Source organism: Pseudopipra pipra, chromosome Z (assembly GCF_036250125.1).
Source record: "Pseudopipra pipra isolate bDixPip1 chromosome Z, bDixPip1.hap1, whole genome shotgun sequence".
Lineage (NCBI taxonomy): Eukaryota > Metazoa > Chordata > Aves > Passeriformes > Pipridae > Pseudopipra > Pseudopipra pipra.
The window spans coordinates 13,351,937-13,358,280 of NC_087581.1; positions in this window are offsets into that span (position 1 = coordinate 13,351,937).

Here is a 6,344-nt window from a genome sequence, read left to right on the forward strand (position 1 = left end):
TTGTCAAGAATAGGGTTACTTCAGTAATGCAAAGGTTGAACCGCGTAGAAGCTTTATATCAATGATGCAAAAAGGTCACTGCAAATAAGCCTTTACATCATCTTAGCTCTGATGTTGGCAGAGCTATAGGAGTTTATGTAGAACAAATGCCCCATGCGTTGATTTTCCAGGATTATACGTGTTCATGCTGCGTTCCATATTCTTCAATACCAGTACAATGTCTTTCAGAATAAAATTTTCATTCATAAAAACTCCCAGTTTATACAACTAACAGCAAAAGACAGGAACAGGATTGCTTTGGTAAGCCATTGCTGTATGTTACAGGAGGACTCAAGATGCAATGTGCTGTAAGGAGAGATTGAACCTCCAGCATTTTGTTAATCTTCCAGCCTGCTAAAATTGCACAGAACAACAGGATTCAGAGAAAGAATCCAATTCAGATAATTTTTTTAGGAATGGTAGATATCTTCAGCTTTTAATGGGAAAAAAGGTGGCTGGCACTTGAAAGCTGTTTTATTTGAACCAGTTAGGTCTGAAGAGATTTATCTCAGGGAGGGGGAAGAAGAGGGAAAGGGAAGGGGAGGAGGAGGGGAGAGAGAGGAGGAGGGAGGGAGAGGGAGAGGAGAAATTGTCAACTGCCTTTAGATAGGAAGGGACTGATTTTTAGTTCCTGTTAGCTCTCCCTGAAATGGGTGGGAAGAAAACCTTAGATTTACCTGATTTAGCAGTTTGGTGTGCAGCACCTCTTAGTGAGAGAGTTTTTGTTCACCTAGAATCCACATGGACTGGTTAGTGGGTGGCAAGTCTGTATAGAAATTTATTACTAAACACTGCCAGCTGACGTGAATGGAGCTGCTAGGGCAGACCAGTCTAGTACTTTAGCTGTAGTTTTATCAGTTCTTGCTCAGTGGAAACTGTAGAGGTTCTGATGGAGACAATTTGTTTTTAATGATTTGATGTCATGTCTTGTATAGGGCTGGCTTTTATCCTTCTTACTGAGTTATCTTTGGTGAGCAATCTGAAGATAGGATGAATACCTCCGCAGGATAACATCTCAACTCTTCAGGGCTTCTTATCTTTTAATAGTATATCCCACACTTAATGCTGAATTGGAGGGAAACAATTATTAAACTACTCCCAAGGAAGGTATTTTTTTCTATACTCATAGTACAAGATACAGAAGCCACAACGCAATGGAAGGGAGAAAGGCAAAGAGGAAGCAGAATTTAGAGGAACCGGTCAAGCAAACCAAGCAGCCCTTTAAGGGTTTCAGTGCTCCAGAGTTTGCCATACCATAATAATGTGCTAGTATTAGATTATTCCCGAAGTAGTCTGGATGGATTTGGTAGATCATTAAAAGTGAGAGATTTCAGAAATTATAAAGTTAGTGATAATAATGGTAAAGTAGAATACTGGGGATATTAAAAAAAAAATAGCTGTCATATTTTTTTCCATTTGGAAACAGGAAATTTTCAGAAAAAGTATTTCTATTTAGATTGTACATACTAAGACTAATCTGCTTCACTTATTAACACCCAGCATATTTTCATCTTCTCTCTTGAGCTAATTCTTTTCTCTCGCTTCCATAGAGAAACTTTGACTTATTCTCACAAGGTAATTACTTGGTAGTTGTGACAGTTGTTTTGGAACAAGGACTCACATATTGAACCATACTCTGGCTTATAAGAAAACTTATGTTTAATAAAACCTCTGATACTGGGAAATTGCTGGTTTATTCAGATAGAAGGTCTTTGCCGAAATTTTTCATAACAAAACAAAAGTAAATGAAACTCTGAAAGTTGATGTGATATGCAGAAGAAAAATCTGGATGGTAATTTGTACTTTTACAGCTCCTTTACACTAACAACAAATTTTTGTGTTCTCAAAGCTTAATCCTTAGTATTCATTTATTTTTGTTAATAACTGAAACAATAAAATAACCAAAGGACATACGCGATCTAGCAGTTTCCTTGTCTGGAGGTTTACTTTTTATAAAAGCCACTCAAATTCTGAAAAGGGAATTAAATGTATGTGAGAAGAACTGAGAAAAAGAAGCAAAGAGTCAAAAGAGCCTGAAAACCTTTTGAGGTGGAAGTTTAGATACATTTCATGGATGGGGTTTAACAACTTTCAATATCTGAAGCTGAATCATCAAGACTTGCTAGATTCTAGGTAGATTTTTCCAACATTAAAGGACTTTAATGAGGAGACTTTTTTTATGGGTATGAAATTTTTAATTGTAAAAGCAGGAAAACAAATAGTGGTAAATAGGAGTCACAATTTAGAATTACTTCAGAAATAAGTCTTGCAAGGTGTCCAGGAGGTAAGTTTGCAAGGCCAGGAGATAACATGTTACTAATCTGTGGACCACTATCAAAAAGATATGCCACAAGAGATGTTATGCAACACCTCCATGTGTTCCCCATTCTGCAGTAACAGATTATAATAAAATTTAAAAAACCAATGCAGAATGCATATGTTTCTGAAAGCCAAGGAACTATGCTAAATGCCTGTACAAGACTACAAACCAGAATTTTATTTTCTTCTCCAAACATTTTTTTTTTGCTTGTTCTTAAAGGATTTAACTAAGTGGACCTCTCGACTGGATTTAAAACTACAGGCCAGATTATGCAATCCTCATACTCTTCAATTAGTTACTCTGCACTGAGTCTGCATCCTGCTGAGTGGCTGTAAATCCAAGTATCTCCTGCTACCTTCTCAAAGGCACTTTGCAAGATTAAGCATATAATCTCTATTGAGAATTCTGGCATTTATCAAATGTTTAATGTTGTATACGAAACAAAAACTGGGGCTATAATGCTTTAGGAAGATATATTTTGAAGATCTTAGGTTGCTGCCAGTATGAGCTTGTTGATATTGATCATATAAAATCATAAACTGTTACTGTGCAGGTTTGCAGATTATGCAGTATGACTCTGCTCAGAAAAGGCTTTGTTCACATGGCAAACACAACATCATATATAAGGAACTGGCATCCAAAAATTCAGCCAAGCAAGATTTTTTGGACAGAGTTCTTTCTGCCACTGGCTCCCGCTTTCTGATGTCTGAACAAAAATGACATTTTGAAAATGGAAAATATAATGTAAAAAACCAGTCTTTTGTGAAAAATACAATTTACATTGAAACCTTATGTACAGACAACTAAAAAATTGTCTACAATCTGTTAAGTGTTAAAATAAAGTTCATAATAAGAATGCGTACCATCTCATCACAAGGTTTGCTTTGCAAGCTGTTGCTTCAAAATATGCAGAAGGTATTTTAAATGTCTCAAACAGGACCAGACTTCGAGGGAGGCAGTATCTTTCATTACAATAAGGTAGCTGCAGGCTCTGATTTGAATACAATTTGAAAACAATTATTCTAAATCTGAATACAATTTGAGAACAATTGCTCTAATTGTCATTATGCTGAGGGCATGCAGTCTTACCTACTGCTTTAATATCAACAAAAAGATCACCTTTGATAAGTCTGTCTTTTTTATGAATTCTTCATTTTCCTTTCAAACTTTTGAAAATAGCTTCTGTGGCAACAATAAAAAAATCATAAGAACCCTTTTATACAGTGAACTATATAAGATGGCATACTCCATTCTGCTGCAGTACCTGCTCAATGATCAGCAATGAGCAGGAGCACTAAGTTGTCTGGTGAACCAGCCTTGCTTATGTCATTGGAATTGGGCTTCTTGGAGTAATTCATGTGTAAATGCTTTTCTGCATTTTTTGTGGGTATGGTGGCAGAGTGTAGACTTTGTTTTATCCAAATTACCTTTTTTTATGGGTTTCCTGGGCTGTGGGGTTTTGTAGGTTTGGATTTTTGTTTGGTTGGTTGGTTTTTGGGGTTCCACTCCCCCCCCCCATAGTTGACAGAAACATAGTTTCTCCAAAAATTTTTTTCTTTAATTTGGAAATATGAAATATGTTAGTAATTTTGAAGATAAGACCTGAAGATAAGGCAGCATAAAATAAGTAACAAGTAAAGTGGCCTAAGCCTTATTGATTATACTCCTGGTGGAGAGAGGTCATTCAAGTTAAACACCACTCCATTTGTTTATGAGGCAGCTTCAGTAAACTTTAGAAACTCTGACAGCATCCTTTTACTTTCATCACTGTTTTTCCTTTATGTATTATTTTTGAAAGAAAAAAATGGGGTTCAATGAAAGAAAGGGGAGAAAGCTATGTAACTAAAAGCATTATTTGTAATTCCAAAATCGTGAGATTTTAAACAATTTTTATTAATCTTTTGCTATTTAATTGTTTTCTCTCTTAAATGAAAGCTAAGAGGTTCTTTTTCTGATGACAGGACTTCTGCCACCAGTGAGGGAGCAGAAATATGAAGAAAAAGGATTGCAAAAGCCATGAGACAATCTTCAGCACTTTTACTGACTGCAGAGTCATCAGCCGAAACTGCACAACTGAAGTGTGAAGAGCTTTGATCACATTAAAACTTTGCAGAACACAGGTAAAATATGTTCCTGTCCTCATTAGTGCAGAGGCAGAGACCTCACTCCATGTGCATTTGGAGTACCTAACAGTAGAAATTTTGAATGAACGTGAGTATTCACTCCAAAAATTTAACAATCCATATACATGTTGGAAGAACCACACCATCTAAGACAGCACAACCAAATGTATCCTGGAATCTTCATACGACAGGAATATATCCATGTTTATTGTACCATACTGTTCCTATAGAGAAGAGAAAATTCCTGAAGAAATTTTCTGAAGAGAAAATTCAATTTCAAGGTTTACCAAAGTGATAATTCAAATGCAATGTTTATGTAACAGATATAGAACTATTTAAATACTCTCTGAAATGATGCATACTCAGAACTGAATGGCTTACTACTTTAATTTAAAAAAGGATGTTGGTCCAGAGAGAGGTGATCTTAGATATTTGTCTTCATGTGTGAAGGAAAACACTCTTTTAACACAAAACAGTCTGCAAACATTTTTAGTTCTCTGCGTATGGAAGAGCTGTTTTCCAGTCTGCAAATATTTTGTTTGGAGAAGTGGAAACATCAGGCAGCAAACAGAGTTCAGACAAAGGAAGGAAAGCTATCAGAACTCTAATAAAGGAAATTACTTGTCTGCTACAATAAGGATGATTATAAGGAGTTAGGCTTTGCATATAAAAAATTTGTGGAATACTTATTTGTAAAAAACTGTTTGCCCTCGTTTGCTTTTTCAGGCTGAATATGCATCATAATCGTACAGTTTCTCTGATGCCTAAAGCAATATACATGCTTTACTTCTGCATGGGAATAATTTTCATTCAGAGCTGCAAACTACTTCATTAGAAGTATCCAATGGGATCTGTGAGACAGAAGCTGTTGGGCTGTGGGACAGTCATCTCATGTATCATTTTAGTCCTATTAAAACATAAATTTTATTTGACACTAGTAGTAATACAGTTAAAATGGCTTTTTCAGCTGAGCTTATGTCACACCAGAAGAGTTCAAAGATGAACTTCTGATTGTGACTTTTTAACAGCAGATTTGCTCTGCAATGCGTTTCCATTATATTACAACTTGGACAATATTTCCAGAGACAAAACACTTACATATATTTTTAAGTTAAAGTAGCCTAAAATGTATTAGTGTGTAGAATGTGAGTTTCACAGTGAAAAAGAACAGTCATAACTAGTTTTTAATTTTAGGTCTGATTCAGCAATTGTTAATATATTTCCAAATACTTCTGTGCTCAGTAAGCTGTGGGAGGATTATGCAAAGATAACGTATCCTAATTAAGTTTTACCTTGCAATACAACAATTAATAAAAAAATTATTCATGAAGAGAAGAATGTGCACAATCAGTAGTGAAAGATCTGTAGATGTAATGTAAAATTTTTTTAACAATAACTGAGATCAACTTATCCTGGCTCTTCTACGAAACTTATTTCAGGTTTTGTAAACCTCACAAATGCCAGGAAAAAAAATAAAGCATCTTTTTGTTCTTCATTGTTCAGCTTCCCCTGTAGCATGTTTTACGTTCTTCTGGTTGTGAGAGTTACTGGAACCATCTGCAAAATATACTGTAGAATTTCAATTTCTAGTGTAAGAATTAGTTTGTTGTAATTATTGGATCTTTATTAATTCAGCCACAAATTAGAATTAGTACTGCTAAGACAGTTTTTTTAGAAGAAAAAAAATAATTTTGTTTGGTTTTTAAATAACTCAGATAAGAAGAATAATAAATCTGACAGTGGTAAGACTTAAGAAAACATACTGCTAAGGGTTGCATAATTATTTAATGGAAAATTAGGTGTCAGATAAAAATGCAAAACAGTCTACTGTGAGAATGTTGGGTCATTCTTATTAAGTTTAC